Consider the following 23,969-nt stretch of genomic DNA (forward strand, 5'->3'; position numbering starts at 1 on the left):
TTGTATATGTGACAGTAGATTAGAGTGTGGTCTCAGTGAGATACCCAAGTTTGGTTCCCAGTTCTGACTATTTGGTCACTTTGAGCAAATAAGTTATTCTTTCTGAGCATCAGATTTCTTAACTGTGAAATAGGAGTGGTGATGCTATTTAATCATATTATTATGCTGAGAAATAACAAATATTTGAAACAAAATAAAAATATTTAAATAAAGAAAAATACTTAAGAATATATTTACAAATATTTTAAAACTTACAACAAGAGAAGTATAATTCCAAAGCCTTAGAAATCTGTCACATTTATGTATTTTGAAAATAATGGGACATATTGTTACACAGGCCACGGCTGGCCTCAGAATTCTGCCTAACTCAGAAGAGCAGGAAGCTTCTCCTATCTTGTAGAAGTTGGCACTCAGCATGCAATGTCTGTGTTCTCCCTGAGCCAGCCAGTCCTTTTTTCTGTCTTTGCTAACAGTCTCCCTAATGCAAATATCAATGCAGTTACTTGGAAAAGTGGGAATGGAGAGATTCCTGCTTGGTTATCCGTAATCATCATTTTCAGACACCGTGGTGAGTACTTTGCAGAAGATTGGGTTGAGGCCCAGATTTGTATTTCTAGAGCTATTCTCTACCCCAGGCTCCATTCATTAATTACTTTATTATTTTGACTCCAATTTACGAATAGGAGTCAACACTGGTTGGTCACGGTTCTCTCTCCTTCAATCACACTGGGCTTCCTTGAACATTCCTTGAACATTCTGAGCTCATTTTTGTCTTGGGGCCTTTGTTCTTGGTGGTCTCTGAGTCTGGAAGGACCTGTGATTTTATCTTATGCATCCTTCTCCTTGTTCAAAGGCCATTTCTACTGAGGCGGAGGTGACAACTCTAAGTCATTCTCCCATCTAGTCATCCTATATGTTTCTTCAGAGTCTTTTTCCATATATATCAGATTATGGTGTTCATTTAATGGCTTGCTGTTTTATCTCCTGACCCAGATTGCAGGCTCCGTGAAATCAGCGTCCTTGTGTGGTTCAGTCAGCAGTCTTTTCCTGGTACCTGCCTCTGCGCCTGGCTCACAGGAGTGCTTGGAACAACGTTCAGAGGTATGGTTATTCCCTTCTTTATTTCATAGTTGAGAGAAGCGATGCCCAGGAAGTTTCAGTATCAATGGCTTGCCCAAGATCATAGGGGTTAGAGGTGGCTGAGCAGGGGTTTAGACTCAGTGCTGTGAGTGCTCAGTGCTAGAATCCTGTGCCGCAATGCTTGCCTTTCCTTAGCTGAAGGTCGGGGATATCAGTGGGAGGCATGGGGCCCTGTGGTTCCTGGAACTTCCTTTGAATCCCAGGGTAGCGGTTATTGCTTTTTATACAGCCTTGTCAGAGAAGAGTTGGTCCCGATGACTTTCTGTTCTGGTATCCTAGGCTTATCTTCTCTTCCCTTTTCCTCCTTGATTCAGTGCCCAAGACACGGTTGATTAATATTTTATAAGAATGCATTCAATCCTTTACTGCTTGGGGAAAACAATGAAATGCCAGATTTTAAAGACACTCCCTGAGGGCTGGAATCCATGGGTTTGAACACAGATGGAATTTTCCACCTGGCCAGGGTCCATCTTTTTTATTTACATGCTGTTTTTTTGAGCAATTTTTTTTTTTAACTTGACAATGGTTACAACTATACCTTTCTTTTTCTGAGTTTGTGCTAAGAACACAGGTAATGCTTTGGCTCTACTTGGCTCCTGTTGAATAAATAGTTCCACCTCCTTGCCTTTCTGCCCTGTTGCCTGACCCCCTTGCAAGATATGGTGGGGAAACTGGGCTCTTTGTTGCCTTAACCAGATATGCTATAGAATAAACAGGCAGTCTTGCAATGTATATCGTTAAAATGTATAAATGTGTTTCAGCTATTTGATGGAACAGGAAAGAAGAAAAATCAAACCAGGACAGTTGATTAAAAAGGGATAATCCCCTGCATTTCATAAGCGACACTCAGAAGATTATAGAGGGGTCAGTTATTGGTGCTCTTTAAGCTAGGACCTTTGGTGTGTGTTGCTGTATTTGTTTTTTTTTTTTTTATTATTATTTTATTAAAGAAATTTTTTTTCATTTATTTTTATTAGTTGGAGGCTAATTACTTCACAACATTGCAGTGGGTTTTGTCATACATTGACATGAATCAGCCATGGAGTTACATGTATTCCCCATCCCGATCCCCCCTCCCACCTCCCTCTCCACCCGATTGCTCTGGGTCTTCCTAGTGCACCAGGCCCGAGCACTCGTCTCATGCATCCCACCTGGGCTGGTGATCTGTTTCACTATAGATAATATACATGCTGTTCTCTCGAAACATCCCACCCTCACCTTCTCCCACAGAGTCCAAAAGTCTGTTCTGTACTTCTGTGTCTCTTTTTCTCTTTTGCATATAGGGTTATCATTACCATCTTCCTAAATTCCGTATATATGTGTTAGTATGCTGTAATGTTCTTTATCTTTCTGGCTTACTTCACGCTGTATAATGGGCTCCAGTTTCATCCATCTCATTAGAACTGATTCAAACGAATTCTTTTTAATTGCTGAGTAATAGTCCATGGTGTATATGTACCACAGCTTCCTTATCCATTCGTCTGCTGATGGGCATCTAGGTTGCTTCCATGTCCTGGCTATTATAAACAGTGCTGCGATGAACACTGGGGTGCACGTGTCTCTTTCAGATCTGGTTTGCTCGGTGTGTATGCCCAGGAGTGAGATTGCTGGGTCATATGGCAGTTCTATTTCCAGTTTCTTAAGAAATCTCCACATTGTTCTCCATAGTGGCTGTACTAGTTTGCATTCCCACCAACAGTGTAAGAGGGTTCCCTTTTCTCCACACCCTCTCCAGCATTAATTGCTTGTAGACTTTTGGATAGCAGCCATCCTAACTGGTGTGTAATGGTACCTCATTGTGGTTTTGATTTGCATTTCTCTGATAATGAGTGATGTTGAGCATCTTTTCATGTGTTTGTTAGCCATCTGTATGTCTTCTTTGGAGAAATGTCTGTTTAGTTCTTTGGCCCATGTTTTGATTGGGTCATTTATTTTTCTGGAATTGAGCTTCAGGAGTTGCTTGTATATTTTTGAGATTAATCCTTTATCTGTTGCTTCATTTGCTATTATTTTCTCCCAATCTGAGGGTTGTCTTTTCACCTTACTTATAGTTTCCTTTGTTGTGCAAAAGCTTTTAAGTTTCATTAGGTCCCATTTGTTTAGTTTTGCTTTTATTTCCAATATTCTGGGAGGTGGGTCATAGAGGATCCTGCTGTGATTTATGTCGGAGAGTGTTTTGCCTATGTTCTCCTCTAGGAGTTTTATAGTTTCTGGTCTTACATTTAGATCTTTAATCCTTTTTGAGTTTATTTTTGTGTATGGTGTTAGAAAGTGTTCTAGTTTCAATCTTTTACAAGTGATTGACCAGTTTTCCCAGCACCACTTGTTAAAGAGGTTGTCTTTTTTCTATTGTATATCCTTGCCTCCTTTGTCAAAGATAAGGTGTCCATAGGTTTGTAGATTTATCTCTGAGCTTTCTATTCTGTTCCATTGATCCATATTTCTGTCTTTGTGCCAGTACCATACTGTCTTGATGACTGTGGCTTTGTAGTAGAGTCTGAAGTCAGGCAGGTTGATTCCTCCAGTTCCATTCTTCTTTCTCAAGATTACTTTGGCTATTTGAAGTTTTTTGTATTTCCATACAAATTGTGAAATTATTTGTTCTAGTTCTGTGAAAAATACCGTTGGTAGCTTGATAGGGATTGCATTGAATCTATAGATTGCTTTGGGTAGTATAGCCATTTTGACAATATTGATTCTTCCAGTCCATGAACACTGTATGTTTCTCCATCTGTTTGTGTCCTCTTTGATTTCTTTCATCAGTGTTTTATAGTTTTCTATGTATAGGTTTTTTGTTTCTTTAGGTAGATGTACTCCTAAGTATTTTATTCTTTTTGTTGCAATGGTGAATGGTATTGTTTCCTTAATTTCTCTTTATGTTGTCTCATTGTTAGTGTATAGGAGTGCAAGGGATTTCTGTGTGTTAATTTTATATCCTGCAACTTTACTGTATTCGTTGATTAGCTCTAGTAATTTTCTGGTAGAGTCTTTAGGGTTTTCTATGTAGAGGATCATGTCATCTGCAAACAGCGAGAATTTCACTTCTTCTTTTTCTATCTGGATTCCTTTTACTTATTTTTCTGCTCTGATTGCTGTGGCCAAAACTTCCAAAACTATGTTGAATAGTAGTGGTGAGAGTGGGCACCCTTGTCTTGTTCCTGATTTCAGGGGAAATGCTTTCAATTTTTCACCATTGAGGGTAATGCTTGCTGTGGGTTTGTCATATATAGCTTTTATTGAGGTATGTTTCTTCTATTCCTGCTTTCTGGAGAGTTTTAATCATAAGTGGGTGTTGAATTTTGTCAAGGCTTTCTCTCCATCTATTGAGATAATCATATGGTTTTTATCTTTCAATTTGTTAATGTGATGTATTACATTGATTGATTTGTGGATATTAAAGAATCCTTGCATTCCTGGGATAAAGCCCACTTGGTCATGGTGTATGATTTTTTTAATATGTTGTTGGATTCTGTTTGCTAGAATTTTGTTAAGGTTTTTCACATCAATGTTCATCAGTGATATTGGCTTGTAGTTTTCTTTTTTTTGTGGCATCCCTGTCTGGTTTTGGAATTAGGGTGATGGTGGCCTCATAAAATGAGTTTGGAAGTTTACCTTCTGCAATTTTCTGTAAGAGTTTGAGTAAGATAGGTGTTAGCTCTTCTCTAAATTTTTGGTAGAATTCAGCTGTGAAGCCATCTGGTCCTGGGCTTTTGTTTGCTGGAAGATTTCTGATTACAGTTTCGATTTCCTTGCTTGTGATGGGTCTATTAAGGTCTTCTATTTCTTCCTGGTTCAGTTTTGGAAAGTTATACTTTTCTAAGAATTTGTCCATTTCATCCAAGTTGTCCATTTTATTGGCATAGAACTGCTGGTAGTAGTCTCTTATGATCCTTTGTATTTCAGTGTTGTCTGTTGTGATCTCTCCATTTTCATTTCTAATTTTGTTAATTTGTTTCTTCTCTTTGTTTCTTAATGAGTCTTGCTAATGGCTTGTCAATTTTGTTTATTTTTTCAAAAAACCAGCTTTTAGCTTTGTTGATTTTTGCTGTGGCCTCTTTAGTTTCTTTTGCATTTATTTCTGCCCTAATTTTTAAGATTTCTTTCCTTCTACTAACCCTGGGGTTCTTCATTTCTTCCTTCTCTAATTACTTTCGGTGTAGAGTTAGGTTATTTATTTGACTTTTTTCTTGTTTCTTTAGGTAAGCCTGTAATGCTGTGAACCTTCCCCTTAGCACTGCTTTTACAGTGTCCCATAGGTTTTGGGTTGTTGTGTTTTTATTTTCATTCATTTCTATGCATATTTTTATTTCTTTTTTGATTTCTTCTATGATTTGTTGGTTATTCAGAAGTGTGTTATTTAGCCTCCATATGTTTGAATTTTTAACAAATTTTTTCCTGTAATTGAGATCTAATGTTACTGCACTGTGGTCAGAAAAGATGACTGGAATGATTTCAATTTTTTTGAATTTTCCATGACTAGACTTATGGTCCAGGATGTGTTCTATTCTGGAGAAGGTTCCGTGTGCACTTGAGAAAAAGGTGAAGTTGATTGTTTTGGGGTGAAATGTCCTATAGATATCAATTAGGTCTAGCTGGTGCATTGTGTCATTTAATGTTTGTGTTTCCTTGTTAATTTTCTGTTTAGTTGATCTATCCATAGTTGTGAGTGGGGTATTAAAGTCTCCCACTATTATTGTGTTACTGTTAATTTCCTCTTTCATACTCGTTAGCGATTGCCATACATATTGCAGTGCTCCTATGTTGGGTGCATATATATTTATAATTGTTATATCTTCTTCTTGGATTGACCCTTTGATCATTATGTAGTGTCCTTCTTTGTCTGTTTTTACATCCTTTATTTGAAAGTCTATTCTATCTGATATGAGTATTGCGACTCCTGGTTTCTTTTGTTCTCTGTTTGTGTGAAATATTTTTTTCCAGCCTTTCACTTTTAGTCTCTATGTGTCTCTTGTTTTGAGGTGGGTCTCTTGTAGACAGCATATATAGGGGTCTTGTTTTTGTATCCATTCAGCCAATCTTTGTCTTTTTGTGGCATTCAACCCATTTACATTTAAGGTAATTATTGATAGGTGTGGTCCCGTTGCCATTTACTTTGTTGTTTTGGGTTCATGTTTATACAACCTTTCTGTGTTTCCTGTCTAGAGAAGATCCTTTAGCATTTGTTGAAGAGCTGGTTTGGTGGTGCTGAATTCTCTCAGCTCTTGCTTGTCTGTAAAGCTTTTGAATTCTCCTTCATATCTGAATGAGATCCTTGCTGGGTACAGTAATCTAGGTTGTAGGTTATTCTCTTTCATTACTCTAAGTATGTCCTGCCATTCCCTTCTGGCCTGGAGGGTTTCTATTGATAGATCAGCTGTTATCCTTATGGGAATCCCTTTGTGTGTTATTTGTTGTTTCTCCCTTGCTGCTTTTAGTATTTGTTCTTTGTGTTTGATCTTTGTTAATTTGATTAATATGTGTCTTGGTGTGTTTTGCCTTGGGTTTATCCTGTTTGGGACTCTCTGGGTTTCTTGGACTTGGGTGGCTATTTCCTTCCTCATTTTAGGCAAGTTTTCAGCTATTATCTCCTCGAGTATTTTCTCATGGCCTTTCTTTTTGTCTTCTTTTTTTGGGACTCCTATGATTCCAATGTTGGGGCATTTCACATTGTCCCAGAGGTCCCTGAGGTTGTCCTCATTTCTTTTGATTCTTTTTTCCTCTCTGCTTCATTTATTTCCACCATTTTATCTTCTACCTCACTTATCCTGTCTTCTGTCTCCATTATTCTACTCTTGGTTCCCTCCAGTGTTTTTTATCTCATTTATTGCATTATTCATTTTTAATTGACTCTTTTTTATTTCTTCTAGGTCTTTATTAAACATTTCTTGCATCTTCTCAATCTTTGTCTCCAGGCTATTTATCTGTAACTCCATTTTGTTTTCAAGATTTTGGATCATGTTTATTATCATTTTTCTAAATTCTTTTTCAGGTAGATTCCCTATCTCCTCCTCTTTTATTTGACTTGGTGGGCATTTTTCATGTTCCTTTACCTATTGAGTATTTCTCTGCCTTTTCATCTTGTTTAGATGGCTCTGTTTGGAGTGGCCTTTCTGTATTCTCGTGGTCTGTGGTTCCTTTTTATTGTGGAGGTTTCACCCAGTGGGTGGGGTTGGACGATTGGCTTGTCAAGGTTTCCTGGTTAGGGAAGCTTGTGTCAGTGTTCTGGTGTGTGGAACTAGATTTCTTCTCTCTGGAGTGCAATGGAGTGCCCAGTAATGAGTTTTGAGATGGGTCTATGTGTTAGGTGTGACCTTGGGCAGCCTGTATGTTGACGCTCAGGGCTATGTTCTTGCATTTCTGGAGAATTTGCGTGGTATGTCTTGCTCTAAAACTTATTGGCTCTTGGGTGGTGGTTGGTTTCAGTGTCGGTATGGAGGCCTTTGGACGGTCTCTTATTACTTAAAGTTCCCTGCAGTCAGGAGTTTTCTGGTGTTCTTAGGTTTTGGGCTTAAGTCTCCTGCCTCTGGATTTCAGTTTTATTCTTCCAGTAGTCTCAAGACTTCTCCAACTATACAGCACTGATAATAAAACTTCTAGCTTAATGGTGAAAAGATTCTCCCCCGTGAGGGACACCCAGAGAGGTTCACAGAGTTACATGAAGAAGAGGAGAGGGAGGAGGGAGATAGAGATGAGCAGGAGGAGAAAAAGGGAGACTCAAGAGGAGAGAGACAGATATACACAGTTGTGTGTTCCCAGAGTGTTCTCCGTAGCCCAGACACCCACAAAGATTCACAGAATTGGATTGGAAAGAGAAGGGGAAAGGAGGAAATAGGGGTGTTCTGAGGTAGAAAATGGAGAGTCAAGATTGGGAGAGAGTAATCAACACACTCCTGAATAAAAGTGGGAACTGAATATTGGATTCTTAAATGTCCACAATTTATATCATATACTGAAAAACAAAGATTAAAAATCTAGAGTAGAGGTTAGAGTCTTAAAAATAGAATAGTAAAAACAAAAACAAAAACACAAAAAAATTTTAGAAATATATATGAAGTGTGGTTTAAAAATAGGGCTTCTCTCTCTTTTTTTTTTGGCAAGGTTATGGTGTAATGAAAATTAAAATTAAGGAGTAGTAGAGGAGTAATAGGGGGCTTTAAAAGGAAAAAAGAGAAAAAGAAAAATAGAAAAAAGAAGAGAAAAAGAAAAAAAAACAAAAAAAATTTTTTCCTAATTAAAAAAAATCGTAAAACTCTATGAAAATGAAAGTTAAGGAGTAATGGGGGAGTGATAGGGAATTTTAAAAGAAAATAAAAGAGAAAAAAGAAAAAAGAAAAAAAAAATTTTTTAATTAAAAAAAAAAAAGTAACAATATATCTAGGAATTTCTCTGGACCTGTTGCGGTCAGTGTGGGTTCTGTTCAGTTTCGGATAGCTCCTCGTTCCAGCTTACACTTCTCGGTATCTACAGGCCCCTTCCGGTGTAGTCGATGTTTTCTATGGGGATTTTAATCTGTTGCACCGGTCCCTCCTGAAGCGGTTCCCTTTGTTTATTTGGCTTCTGTTTGCCCGTCTCTTCAGGGCCTCATTTCCGCCCTGACACAGGCGGGCGGAGGTGGTCTCTTATCCAGGTAGCTAGTTCCGTCGCGCTTTCTCCGTCTGCGCTGCTCAGGCTCCGGGCTGCTCTTCATGGAGCGCGCCCCACGCTGTGCGCGGTTCCCGCCCTTGGGTGTTCCACAAAAGCGCGGACTCGGCTGCGCCTGCTTTTTGTGCCTTTCCCACCCGAGCGGCTCAGGCAACCAGGGGCTTGACGGGCGCTCTCTCCCCGGGTGCGGCGCGCCTTCTCCCCTCCGCGGTCCCGGTCTCAGTTGTTTCCGCCCGCGCCAGTCAGGTGCGTGCACCTTCTGCCCTCTGCGTCCCCAGCCCCAGTCCCCGCCCGCGCCGGTCGGGTGCCTGCGCCCTGTGTCTTGCCGCGATCCTCCCGGCGGATGTCGACCATCCAGAATCTCAGGAGGTCTTTTATTAGAAACTGGAGGCCTGTCTGCAGTGCGGTAGGGGATGCGGTCCTTGGGCCGAGCCTGCCCCCTTCCCCTTCCCCCTGCCTCCTGCCTCTGGCGGGGCTGGGTCGGTCCGCAGCCTGCGAGCTCTTCTCAGGACTTGCTCGGTCCCTTTGTTCTGCGAATGGCTGGCAGTGTGTTCGGGCCAGTTAATTTTCTCCCTCTCTCTTGCTATCCCACAGTTTGAGTTGGTAACTCACAAAAGCTCCCTCCGATTGTCCTCAGGGCACTCAGGCCCGGTCCTTAGCCTAAGCAATGTCGCTGGCTCCTCTCCGTTCCACCCCCACTTGCTGGTGGCGGATGCGGGCATCTGGGGTACTTTTCTGCTGGGAGTTGCTTTTAGGCATGTAATCTGTGGGTTTTATTTATTGTTTCCCTCCCAGTCAGTTTGCCCTCCGAGATTCAAAAACTTCCCCCAGGCCCGCCAGTTCGAGGGTTTCCTGGTGTTTGGAAACTTTCTCTATTAAGACTCCCTTCCCGGGACGAATCTCCGTCCTTAGCTCTTTTGTCTCACTTTTTATCTTATATTTTGTCCTACCTCCTTTCGAAGACAATGGGCTGCTTTTCTGGGCGCCTGATGACCTCAGCTGGAGATCAGAAGTTGTTTTGTGAGGTTTGCTCTGCGTTCAGTTATTCTTTGATGAATTTGTAGGAGAGAAAGTGGTCTCCCCGTCCTACTCCTCCGCCATCTCATGTTGCTGTATTTGGCCGTTTGGAAACTGTTGACATCATTTGGGAACTTAAACATGCTTAATCAGTTGAACAGAAGGAATCTTAGCTTTGTGGAACTGACTGGGTGATTAATTTAAATCCAAACACACACAGGCCTGCCTGGTTGCCCTTTGTGACACCCTGGCACTAAAGGATTTCGTTCGGAGACCTTGTAACCCGAATCCTGCATCAGACTCTTTCAGCTCTTCTGGTTTTTGCAGGCTGCAGGCATCATCTCTAACCCCTCTTATGCGTCCTTTTGTTTCACGAAAACAGTGTCTGTGCTTGGATTCATACAAATGCTTTACTTTTTCCTCAGAGTTCTCTATTTATATCCCAAGGAAGAAGGTCTTTTCAAGTTCCACTAATTGACAGACGAAAATGGGAGCTTATCTCCAACTGGCTTCTTTAGAAAGACTGTGTTAGAATTTAATCCAGTGCTTCCTTTGGGAATTAGAATCAAAATTAGAATCATGAAATGGTGAAATAAATGCTTGGTATTAGAGTAAGCCATCATCTATAATTCCTTTGACTTTCAGATTCAAAACATTGGAGGCTTTTATAATCAGTGTTTCGTTTTGGGAAAACATTAAAGTTAATGGGCTCATGGGTGAGTTTAGTGGTCGTATAAAGCTCTAGTCCTGGGTGTTTAAATGAAAGCAAAGTTTAAATTCTTTAAGGATAAAACTTTGAATAATTTCAGTCTATTACATGGCCTGAGAAAAGTACCCATCCATTGGACACTCTCTTGAGCTTGCTCAGAGAAGAAGGCAGATGTTTGTGTGGCAGAAATGAAAGTATCGCTATCGAATGCTTTCCTAGCACACAGAACTTCAGACTGGAAAAGATCAACACCTGCATTTGCCACAACAAAAAACTAAGGCCCCCATTTAATTTTTCAAGCTCTTACTTGGCCAGTTTCTGCTTCCTCATCACCCAGTTGTAGCTCTGTCCTGGAATACAAATGAAGCCTTTCAAAGAAGGTGGTGTAATCTGATTCTCTCTGGTTTGGTTCATTATTAATTGTAATAACTTTTTAATTGAGAGGCTTTTGATGTGCCAGTACTTTATACAATATCTTTATAACTACAATATGAGGTCGTACTACTGTTTTTCTCTTTTTGACAATGTGAATCTGATGTTTAGAAAAGTCAAGGATTTGCCCAGAATAACTGAACCAGTGAGATGAGATACTTTTTTATTCCCCCTTAGAAAAAGTAGGTTTGTTGCTGGATATAGGGAAGAGAAATGGGTAGTAAGAAACATTTCTTCCAAGCCTCATGAGTTGCCTTGAAAGTATTATGGTGATGTGAATGGCTCTGCCATGGGTCATTGATAAGGAAAAAAATCAAGGCCATCTGGCCTCAATTCTTCAGAAATAGTGGATTTGCTGGGAGGCAATATGAGAGCACCTCCTTTCTAGCTTTGGTCAGAAGCAGTAGATTTTCAGGGGATGAGCCTATTGGGGTACCAGAGTACCTAGAAGCTCTGTGGTTCAAGAGAAATCGTTGCATCATTTTGAGATTCTGTTTTTATTTTCTTTTCTGAAGGTAAAATTTCAGTTCCTACCTTACCTACCACACTGGCAGACTGGCTACTGTGGCTGACTGGTCAAAGCTTTAGAAATCCTGGCTAAATATCCCCTTAAAAGTGGCACTTTTAACTTCCATTTGCTTCCAAATGGGCACTTGCCAATACGAATTTACTTTAGTTTAAGAAATAAGTTAAGCTCAGAGTCTTGTTGAACCCTATCACCGACTCGATGGACAAGTTTGAGCAAGCTCCGGGAGTTGGTGATCGACAGGGAGGCCTGGTGTGCTGCAGTCCATGGGGCCACAAAGAGTCGGACACGACTTAGCCACTGAACTGAACTGACTGATTCTTCAATTTAAGGATTAAAGTGGTTTGTCGATGAGATTTATAATACTTTTGACAGTCAAGGGGCGATTTCTTTCGTGTGTCTCTGTTTCCTGTGAAAACAGTATTGTTGCCTTCGAACTTTTGTTTTCTAAGTCTGAAAAATTGTAATATTATCTGGATGTCTGTCAAGGCTTCAGTCCCACTGGGAAATAAGAAGTGACATTTAGGACAGATGAGAGATTGGGTGTGGTTCTCCAGCAAGACGACGTCAGAGTTTGGTGGAGCCAGGGCTGTTGCTCGGTATTTTGTCCCGGCCCCCAGCCCTGTGTTGGACTGGCCTGATGTTGGTGTGGACTTCACAGGGCCTCTCTGTGCTTTCCTGGGGAATCCAAGGAAAGGAGGGAGTTATCAGTTTGAGAGAGAGTTTCTGGTCTTCTCTAAGGAGGCGGTGAGATTGCTCTGATCGAGAGATTTAGTGGAGTGGCAAGAGGAAATAGAATCCTCACGAGAACATGAACAATAGGCTGTTTTTGTAGAATAAGAGAATAAAAACTCAATAAAGCCTGGACTTAGAAAATGAACGTTGGAGACACAAGGCCCCTTTTCCCTAAAGTAAGCATCTTTAATAATATATAAAGTCTGGCCACCTGGGACCGTCTGTCTCCCTGACACTTGGTTTCCTTCCTGAGGTCTTCCATGTTCCTGTCAACCTCTCTCGTGGTTGGAGACCTCTTGGCTTTCTCTTATTTTTGGATAGGCTTTTTGTTTTTAATGATGTATAAATTATTTAATTAAATTACACATGTATAAAAAGAACCAGTGCAATGAAAAAAATCAAATTAACTCATAGAGACAATTAAAACAATTACAGTGTTAAGACCAAATTTGAGAACAATCAAAAGTAACTTTGGGTTATCGGGCCGAGGGGTGGGTGAGCGCTCAGCATAGGAGCTGTGACCCAGGGCTCCTTGCGTAGCCTCAGCATTCAGCACGAGGAGGGACTTGGAAAGACTACTTTCTAAACTCAACCTTAAAAAAATAATCTTAACAGGCTAGCTTTCCTGTTGCACTTCGCCTCTGGCCATCCCATCTCTGGAGCAGTCGATACATACCTGCTCCCTTTGGTGTGAGTGTAGTCCAAACAACCTTTATTTGCCCTTCCCAACCTCAATTTGTTTAGACCGGTGGATCTTCTCCCAGGAAGAGTTGTCTGAACCAACTTGGAAGTAGTCTGGCTAGTATATTAGGGTTGAGTCCCCTGCAGCTGTCATTGGTCTTCCTGAGAGCAGGTAAGTCAGGATTGCAAGTTCAGAACACATTTAGATGAATTTCCATCTTTTTCAGTTACATAGTAACTGAATTCATATCCATCATTAGAAAAACTTTTAAAAGTTTAAAATTATGTAATATAAAAATTGGAGGACTCTCTCAGCCTGTAATTAAAACTATCAGAAGTAACCACTCCTAGAAATTGGGTAATTAAAGGCATTTTTCAGTGCATTTTCAAATAAATAAATATATTTATTTTAAAATTTGAATCTTATATGTTATGTATACATATATATGTACAGGAATATATATGTGTGTGCATGCTCAGCACTCAGTCCTGTCCAACTCTTTGCGACCCAACAGACTGTAGCCCACCAGGCTCCTCTGTCCATGGGTTTCCCAGGCAAGAATACTGTATATCTATGTATGCGTGTCTATATATACATATATAGACACACACACTATTTTCATGAATTTCATGGTAAACTTTGCATGTTTTGCTTCTCAAACTTGGTATCTCAGACAAAACAAGTGAAAGGATGGAAGTAATTCCTTTTGTTGGAAAGTCTTTTCACTTTGCCTACATTAAGGAAAAACTGAATTATGATGTTTTTCTTGAGAGTTGACCTTCCTATCCTTTTGGAATTCTCTCCAACCTCTACAGTAGTGAAAAGTCCAACTTGTTAGTTAGGTTAAAATTCTCTACTTTTTTCCAGATTGTAAATTGGTGCTGTGGTATTTCATTTTACTGTTTTTGTAATCGGTGTTATTGCTATACATTTGTACAGTATTTACTCACGAGGGAAGCGTTAAAAGCCAGGCTTAGCTTCATCTGAATTGAAACAGAGATAATAATAGTTTCTTTGTAATAGCTTAGACCTGAGTCTACAGTACAGAATGACAACCATCCTTTTTTATTGTGTTAGGAATATCTTAAGGAGGATCTGCCAAGTCACTTGATTATCCTTGCAATTACAGTATTTGTAGTAGAAAAATTAGACTATGGTATTGTTTAAAAACATGTCAATCTAAGACTCATAGAGAAGAAAACAATAGTTTTTATGGTTCAGATGATAAATTATATACTTATTAAAGCAGTGCCCTGATCAAGTAAGCATGATATATCATTACAGACTCAGTTTGATGTTGAAACACTGTTATTTTAAGCTATTGCTTCAAAGTTGATATTTTGAATAGGGGTTGTGTTCTTGTGAACAAGGAGACAAGATGCAGGCGGGGACGAATAGTTCAAAGGGAAGCTTTAAATTATGTATAGTTGTGGGGGTGGTGAGAAGTAATTCTGCCTGTGGTAGAAAACTTAATCAGGAAGACTGTGGAGCAGGAAGATGCAGATTTCTTTTGACTTGATCTGGGTGTCGTAATTGGGCCTTTTGCTGGGAGTGTTTTCTGGAGAAGTGATGTATTGGCGGGGATTTACTGGAGCTCGGAAATAAATGGAACGGGCAGCCGCCGCCTCCTGGAGAAGTAAATAGAGCACCGGTTCTCATTGTTATCAGGACTCCGACCTCCCAAGGCACAGATGTGAGCTTTCTTTTCAAAGGGAGTCAAGTATTGCCCTTCAAGGAAAAGGATGTTTGTAACATAATAACATCAATGCTTGTTAAGTGAGAGACCCGTCTATGAATACTTATGCCCTTGCTACTTGGGAGGATTATTTATTGACCTGTGACTCCAGCAGAGCTTCAGCTGTGAGGCGAATATTGCTCTTGGGGTCATGGCATGGCATTTGTCATTCAAAAGTCACGTTGCAGTGAAGAGATCCCGAATTCGTTGAGTCCCCTCTCGCCGTGTCTCACGCGCCGCTTCTGTGACAGCCTTCATTCCCTGCTTGGTAAACCCAAGCCTGGTAGCTCGAGCCCCAGGAAGTTGTTAAAGCAATTAAAGGCTTCTGTCTCCCAGCACATCGCTCGGTTACCATAGTATCCTCTTCCTCCGAGTCTCTCCCGATGATGTCAGCATGCATACAGGGGTTGTTCAGAGCCTCTGCGTGGGGATGAGTCACCCCGCAATAAAGCCCCTCGCCGGTCGCTCCGTTTCCACTTCCATCTCAGACGTCCCTGGACATGGAAGGTAAGTGCCTCGGTGTGCGTGTCGGAGAATTACCAGATGCCTGTGTTCCTGGCTTCAGGTGTGCGCGTGGTTTCTTGCTTTCTAAGATATGCTACTGACCGAAAACCTCGTGTATGGTAGCATTGCAGCCAGTTGCCTAGAATAGACTTACAGTTTGTACTTCGAGTGTGTGTACGTGTGTGTGCGTGTGTGTGCACACACACATGGGGTGGGCTCATAAAAATAACTGAATGCACAATGTGATGCTGGCTGGCTGCTCTCCTTGGTAGGCAGCAGTAGCAGACACAGTAGAGTTTTTTGCTTCAAACGATGTGAAATATATACATTTCTTTAAATATTTTGACAGGTGTCACAGGACAAATGCGATTTTCTCAGAGTGGGAATTATGTTATTTTTTTATTGATACTTCATATATTTTATCCAGTTTTGAACAGCATTTACATTTGAAAGGTCTAAAAGGTTATGGGAAGATGTTATTCGAAAGAAGGACTGAGTTACATTGAGAATTTGCATGTTAGAGAAATTAAAGCTGAAATTGTAAAACAAAGATTTGATTACGGGGGGGGGTATATGAAGTTTAAAGTTTATTGATAGCTATCATTTCAGACTAATTTCGTACTTTGAGTGCTTTTCAAGATATCTTGCAAAAGAAAAGATATCTTGCAATTTCATAATAAATGACAAGGCTCCTATTATAGTGACAAAGGAAATCAGTGCTTCATAAAAGTTCTCCTTCAACACATATCCGTGCTTGTTAAGGATAAGCAAACTGTGTTCGGCTTTATGAAAAGAATACTGTGGAACCACTTACAGCATTCAAATAGAGGAGCCATGAAGATGTCCCTTGGAAAGTTCATTCTCTGTTTCAAGTTTTCTGCCACAAAGTGTCCAGCAGTAAACACTTAAGTGATGGGTTTCTCTCCGCTGCTTATGTCTGAATCTCTCCATCCGGAGTTCTGTCCATATGAAATGTTAGCTGTGGATTTATTTCCTCGTCCTGGTTCCCACAGTGTATTCTGTGATGAATGTAATACTGTGTTTAAATGGAGGTGATAAGTAAAGGCAGTTTCTCAGTCATTAGTGGATAGCTTTGTAGGAGAATAATGAAAAGTGGAGGGGGTGGGTTGACTCTCCCATTGCTTTGGGTAGCTGAGCCTTTATTCTATGTAGGAGGTAGACAGGTGGCTCTTTTGAGAGATCGGTAAACAGTTGAGATTGTCCATTTCTAGAGAAGTGTTGATTAACACTGGCATTTTTTTCTTTCCTGGGTTTTTGGAGTCCTCTGACCTAGACCCTGCTCTCTCCCTTTGTGTTATTTCTGTGTGATGTTGTGTTAGTGGACAGATGACATTCTTCATTCTCCTTTCTTTAAAGAATCAGCAAAAGACATGGTTGTAAGAGTATCAAATAAGGTTAAAGATTAAAAGCTAAGTTACTTTAAGGGTTTAATCTGTCATCTCGAATATCATAAATGCTTATTTATGAATCCTTCTCTACCCTAAAGTGTGTTCAAATGCTTTGACTGTTAATTTCTTAATTGCTTTGAATATTTAATGCTACTTATGTATTTGATGCTACTTATATATTCTTAGACAAGTCACCAAACTCTTTCTGGTATAGGAATCAGTGCCACTTCCCTTGTAGCTCTGTCTACCTGCAGTGCAGGAGACCCGGGTTTGCTTCCTGGACCTGGAAGATCCCCTGGAGAAGGAAATGGAAACCCACTCCAGTTTTCTTGCCTGGAGAATCCCATGGACAGAGGAGCTTGGTGGGCTCCAGTCCATGGGGTCGCAAGAGTTGGGCCCAACTTAGCAACTAAACCACCACCATGTATTTGAAAATTTGCTAATTAATTTAAAACATTCCTGAAAAGTGGAGAGAAATTTATGATACTGCCTATTTTAGATTATGCTGGTTAAATAGTAAAGAAATTAAGCTAGTTGAAACTGTTTCTATATCTTTTAAAACCTTTTCATTGAGACACTTTCATAATGTTTGTGTTGGAAAGAAGACTTTTATATTCTGGGCTATGTTACATCAGGCTTTTGGTCTTGTATTAATGTTTTGGATAAGGTAATCTATCAAGTAGCTAACTCTTTGTAATAAGAAAAATACTTCTGCAGTTTTGAACCCTTAAAATATACATGTATTGAATATATATCCATCCTCCTGCTGATAACCAGTAGAAGCAGCATTTTATAGCGAGAGCACTGTAACAATTACAGTCTCCTTGCTGCCGTTGGGAAGTGGTTCCAAGCAGTTTTAGGCAGGCTAATTTTAAAAATTGGTTTAGCAGAGTTTTCATTTTCTTTTTATGTCCTGATAAGCATGTTTTAAGTTTTGCACGTACTTGAACTTGCTCCTGCTGATCCATGGAAATGCCAAGTCTGCCAAGTCTGTACACTTTGCCAGTGTGAGACGATGCAGCATGGCAGAAAAATGATCGCTTTGGCTTTCGGGAGAGTGAAAGTGTTAGTAACTCAGCCGTGTCCAACTCTTTGCAACCCCATGGGCTGCAGCCCGCCAGGGTCCTCTGTCCATGGAATCCTCCAGGCAAGAGTACTGGAGTGGGCTGTCATGCCCTTTTCCAGGGGGTCTTCCGACCCAGGGAGCAAACCCAGGTCTCCTGTGTTGCAGACAGATTCTTACCATCTGAGCCACAGGGAAACCGGGAATGAGAGGAAGCTGTCTGAAGTACAGGGGCCTGGAGACGAGCCATTTGTCCCACGAGAGGAGAGGAGCTCAAGTTGTTTAAGTGCTTAGCCTGATTTTTTGTGTTCGTTTCCTGTCTGAGCAAGGGCTGGGGCCTGGACTCCTTCTCTTGAACAGGCCAGTTTTCATGTACAGGGTCTCACGTGCCCCAGCTGGAGTAATACTTTTTTCTAGCCCATTTTTCCTTTCCCTCACAAAAGGAGTGATAAAAATAGTATAATAACTGGGAAAGTTTATCATTTTTCTCCTGTTGCTATAAAAAATTACTGCCAACTTGGTGCATAAAATTTGTTGTCTTAAACCTCTGTGGGTTAGAAGTCGACGTGGTCTCAATGGACTAGAAAAGGAAGATTTGGGGCTGTGTTCCCTTCTGGAGGTTCTAGGGGAGAATCCATTTCTTTGTCTTTTCCAGCTTCTGGGGACCACCTGCATTCCTTGGCTCACGGCCACCCTCCTTCAATCTCAGCAGCCAGAAAGTACACACTGAATTCTTACGTGGCTGTCTCTCTGGTTCTTTGAGCCCAAGCAGGGCCCTTCGTTTTAAGGGACTCATGTGATGAGATGTGGCCCAACTGGATAGTGCAGGATAATCACCCCATTTTAGAGTAGGAACCTCGTCCTTAATCACATCCCTGTCACGTAGGGTAACCTACTCACAGGTTCCAGGCACTAGGGTGTGGACCTCTTTGGGGACCATTATTCTGCACTGCCCCTCTCGGAGACTGAAGAATATATGGCTGATTTATCAACATTAAGGGCTTCCCTGGTGGCTCAGCTGGTAAAGAATCCGCCTGCAACAAGCAAGACCTGGGTTCAATCCCTGGGTTGGGAGGTTCATAAATCAGAAATTTTTTACTTAAACTCGTGATTGCCAACATAGGCCGTGAAATCTTGACCTCATTCGGTGGATGCAGTCATCCCCAAGGATATTAAAACACTTCATGATCATTAAGGAGGGAAAATCACATTAGGAAGACATGTTTTACCGAGTCAAACGTTCAAGACTCTGAGGGACAGATGTGAGCCTTATAAAGCAACACTGTTCTCAGCTTACTTTAGTGAGAGGCTCACATCAGATGAAGTTAATTAAAACAACTGATCTGGGACTGTGAAAATTCCGTTAGTTAACTCCTGTGTGAATGAGCCAGGGTTTCTTTAGAAGCTGAAGAGGGTAATAGCTAGGCCTCCAGGGACCAAATTGTGAGCTCTAGTAACCCTGAGTTTTGAATAACACTGTCGCTTATTGATCCAGCATTAAGCCATCTGGGTCACAGGACCCAGCAAATGAGCCTGGCTGGCATGCCCTGCTCAATTTCCTAGGAGAGGCACAATCTGTTACCCTAATCAATAATGCTAGACTTGAGGCCATCAAAATAGTCTCTCTCATTGTTCACGTCTGATATTTATCTCAAGTTTTAGCCAATTCCTGGCATATGAACCCATCTGTACTAAGTACAAGATAATTTATATCTAGTAGTAGTTTTTAAACCTTCTTTCCTGAACACTCATGGTAAAACACGCAGAGGATAACGTACTCAAGCATGTTACTTTGAGACCGGAAACCTGAAATTACATCTTGCTGTGGTTCTCTCACGGAGAAGGCAATGGCAACCCACTCCAGGACTCTTGCCTGGAAAATCCCATGGATGGAGGAGCCTGGTGGGCCGCAGTTCATGGGGTCAGGAAGAGTCAGACATGACTAAGTGACTTCACTCTCACTTTTCACTTTCATGCATTGGAGAAGGAAATGGCAACCCACTCCAGTGTTCTTGCCTGGAGAATCCCAGGGATGGGGGAGCCTGGTGGGCTGCCGTCTATGGGATCGCAGAGTCGGACACGACTGAAGCGACTCAGCAGCAGCAGCAGCAGCAGTGGTTCTCTCAAAGAAAGGAGATGGAAAGAAAACCAATCGTTTTCCTTCTTAGTTTTGGAATAACTTTTGGAGGAAAACTAAATAGTATTTTCAGACCCTGATTTGGGAGAAAAGGACTTGTGGATTACCACACATTTCTTTGCAAGAGGTAATTATTTTGACATTGATTCTTTTTGGTAGTAGGGAGGTAAGACAAACTTAGGATTCTACATGAAAGCGAAATCTGATTTTATATCATCATGGGTTTTGTCAATCAAAATATCATTAGGGGAAAACTGTTATGTGACAGTGAACTTAAGAATTGAAATCAATGTTATACAGTTTGACAAATGATATAAATAAATCCAAAATATAAATAAATAAAGCCCAACACTTTTAAACCTTTAAAAAATGTATACGGAATGTTAAAATTAATGCTGGATTTTCCCAGCTATGGTAAATTAGATAAGTAGAGATGAAATCTCTGTTTCTTTAAAGAAAAAAAAATAACTACTTCACAGAGCAGCTGCCTTCTCTGTGATAGAAGAGACTGTTTAATCTTTAAATCATTTTGAACTGGCTCGGTTGCTTTACTGATCCTTTAACTTTGTTAAAAATTATCTTAGAAGTTTTATCTTTGAAAAAAATCAGAGATAAAGGAGCTAATGGAGATGAGAGTTTTGAGGTTCCGGATTGTATTTGGTCAGTGGGTGGTGGATAAGATGGAAGGAGACTTCAGAATCAGAAACTTCAAAGGTTGTTATGCTTTCTCATTGACTGTTTTGAAGACTAGCTCAGGGTTTCATGTCTAGGGGGATTGTCCCAGAAACAGGAGTAAAGGCAATCAGCAAATAAGTGATGGAACTGGGGAATCTTCCCCAGGCTTTCCTGCTCTAAAAGGCTTTGCAGATCAGGGTAGTGCAGTCTCTATTCATTTTCCACACTGACCTTGCATTCCCTTGTTTTCCTTTAGTTTTGGGTTTGTTTGTTTTTTTTAATTGCTTTAAATTGACTTACCTTTAAAACGGGTCAAACTTGCAAAAACAAAAGCAATGATTGGAATTATTTAAGGAGAAAATTATGCTGTTTTAATTTGTGGAATGCCCCTGTTTCTGCTCTGGATGTGAGGTCTCTATAACAGGACCAGTTTTTTTTTTCATTAACTCCTCTAAAATAGTCAACTTTGGAGTGAGGATTAATAGAAAGAAAGGGTATCAGTTTTGCGTGCAGAATCTACTGGCCGGGGGCAAACATAGAGAAGGGCAGCAGTCCCTGAAATGGCACCAGGGGACCAATGCTGTCTTCTGTGGGGGGGTAGAGGATGGGGGTGGGATGTGCTCCATGGCCACTGCAGCGTGGGACCAGCTGGGGGCCGGGGAGGCTCAGTGAGAGTTGCATCCCCGGCCTGGTGCCTCCTGTCTGTCCTAGAGGGATTTTTCCACAAAGGGTGCGAGAGAGGGGAGGCACCCGGAGACCCGTCAGGCAGCCTTCAGGACTCATAAGTTTAGGAAAGAGCTCACCAGCCCAAAGAAAGAAAGAAGAAAGGAAGTGAAGTTGCTCAGTCGTATCCGACTCTTTGCGACGCCATGCACTGTAGCCCACCAGGCTCCTCCATGCATGAAATTTCCCAGGCAAGAATACTGGGTTGGGTTGCCATTTCCTTCTCCAGGGGATCTTCCTGACCCAGGGATGGAACCTGGGTACCACCAGCCCAAAGGCTTCTGCACATTCAGACCTTCCATAACAAATACGTATCCTAATTTGGAGGAACGTGACTTATCAGTTGGAATGTCAGCGCATGCCAGGAGTCAGGCGGCGTGTCTTCCCTTACAGGCAAAGGCCAGGCTTGTCGTCTGCGCAGAATGCAGTCTCAGTAATTACTATGGAACGCCCTCCCGTCTGGGATGGTGCACCCAGCACAATGCAGAATTCTTCAAAAGGCGGCGTGACCTCAAATTTCAAGGAGTTTCCGCCAAAGAACAGGATAACATATAATGAGAATAGCTTTCATATCACTTAATAATTGTTGTTTTATTTTCATGTTAGTTTTTGCCAAGTGGCAAATTCCAGATGGCCAGGTTGGGACTTGATAAATTCATTTTATTTGCATTTTACTAAAACATAAATTTTTCTAAAATTGCATGTGAACTGCTATATTTACTTGATGGCAGACTTATTGTTATCCTGCTAAGTTTTGTATTCCCTTACTTATCTTTTAGTCCCATTTGCCTGACTTTAAAACACTTTACCTTTCTCTTACGTTCTATCATAAAATGTCTTTTTTATGTACCCACATACACAGCACACCCACCCAGAGTTACTTTACAGTGGTCGAGTCCTGACTTAGTCCTTCTCTTTACTCTTGTTTCCATCTTCCTTCAGCCTCTCGATAACATTTGCTTTAAGCCCCTCAAATCCTATTTCTTGAAACCCTACTGAGCATAAAGCATCATGTACCCAGCGAGGCCCTGCCCCTCCCTTGCCCCCGCTGCAGTCCCTTCATTGGATGGTTATCTGCGTTTCCTTCCGATGGGTAGGAGGTTGGTAAAGTTAAAGGATACAGTGGGCAGAGGGAAGGGATGTGGTTGGTTATGAGGAGAAGTTGAAGTTAGAATTTCTGTATAAGGAAAAGGGGAATGGGAACAGCACAGAGATTGTGCTCGGAAATCGGAGCCTTGTTAGGTCCATCAGGCCAAGAAAAGAAGCGGCAGCAGCAGAATTATTTTGTGTTTTATTGGGCCTTTTATGGTGAGCAGGGTAGCTTGCTGTATGTACATGCAGAAACTTCTGCACTGAGTTACCGGTTTACCCTTCTCAGTAAATGAAAATTTAAGTTTATAAACCTCAGAAATTTACATTTCTTGGACATCACTACAACTATTTCACTAACCCGCCCATTTTCTGGTCATCATTTCTCTATCTTGGGTGCCAAATTAAAAAAAAAAGTCCCTATATTCTATTTAGAAACAGCCTGTGTTTTCTAAATAAATCTTAAAGAGGAAGATGTTCCTATGCTAAGATTCACATATACTGAACTTGAGAATTCAATTCTGTTCAGTTCAGTTGCTCAGTCATGTCTGACTCTTTGCAACCCCATGGACTGCAGCATGCCAGGCCTCCCTGTCCATCACCAACACCTGGATTCTCCTCAAACCCATGTCCATTGAGTCAGTGATGCCATCCAACCATCTCATCCTCTGTCGTCCCCTTCTCCTCCTACCTTCAATCCTTCCCAGCATCAGGGTCTTTTCCAATGAGTCAGCTCCTTGCATCACGTGGCCAAAGTATTGGCGTTTCAGTTTCAGCATCAGTCCTTCCAATGAACACCCAGGATTGATGTCCCTTAGGATGGACTTGTTGGATCTCCTTGCAGTCCAAGGGACTCTCAAGAGTCTTCCCCAACACCATAGTTCAAAAGCATCAATTCTTCAGCGCTCAGCTTTCTTTATAGTCCAACTCTTACATCCATATGTGATTACTGGAAAAACCATAGCCTTGACTAGACGGACCTTTGTTGGCAATGTAATGTCTCTGCTTTTCACTATGCTGCCTAGGTTGGTCATAACTTTCCTTCCAAGGAGTAAGCGTCTTTTAATTTCATGACTGCAGTCACTATCTGCAGTGATTTTGGAGTCCCCCAAGATAAAGTCTCTCACTATTTCCTCATCTATTTGCCATGAAGTGATGGGGCCGGATGCCATGATCTCAGTTCTCTGAATGTTAAGCTTTAAGCCAACTTTTTCACTCTCCTCTTTCACTTTCATCAAGAGGCTCTTTAGTTCTTCACTTTCTGCCATAAAGATGGTGTCATTTGCATATCTGAGGTTATTGATATTTCTCCCAGCAATCTTGATTCCAGCTTGTGCTTCCTCCAGCCCAGTGTTTCTCATGATGTACTCTGCATATAAGTTAAATAAGCAGGGTGGCAATATACAGCCTTGATGTACTCCTTTTCCTATTTTGAAAGAGTCTGTTGTTCCCGTCCAGTTCTAACTGTTGCTTCTTGACCTGCATACAGATTTCTCCAGAGGCAGGTCAGGTGGTCTGGTGTTCCCATCTCTTTCAGAATTTTCCACAGTTTATTGTAATCCACACAGTCAAAGGCTTTGGCATAGTCAATGAAGCAGAAATAGATGTTTTTCTGGAACTCTCTTGCTTTTTTGATGATCTAGAGGATGTTGGCAATTTGATCTCTGGTTCCTCTGCCTTTTCTAAAACCAGCTTGAACATCTGGTAGTTCATGCTTCACATATTGCTGAAGCCTGACTTGGAGAATTTTGA

The 23,969-nt window shown here is 41.1% G+C and overlaps 1 protein-coding gene across 10 annotated transcripts in view; it reads left to right on the top strand.

Moving 5' to 3' along the window:
* Nucleotides 1-23,969, top strand: part of PAM (peptidylglycine alpha-amidating monooxygenase) — a 311,728-nt gene that overhangs the window by 47,060 nt on the left and 240,699 nt on the right. For all 10 annotated transcript variants that reach the window (XM_065920039.1, XM_065920481.1, XM_065920234.1 and 7 more), the window contains exon 2: nucleotides 994-1,101. The gene's annotated coding sequence lies outside the window, so the exon portion shown is untranslated. The remainder of the gene's footprint in view (nucleotides 1-993; nucleotides 1,102-23,969) is intronic.

This window comes from Muntiacus reevesi, chromosome 1 (genome assembly GCF_963930625.1).
Source record: "Muntiacus reevesi chromosome 1, mMunRee1.1, whole genome shotgun sequence".
Lineage (NCBI taxonomy): Eukaryota > Metazoa > Chordata > Mammalia > Artiodactyla > Cervidae > Muntiacus > Muntiacus reevesi.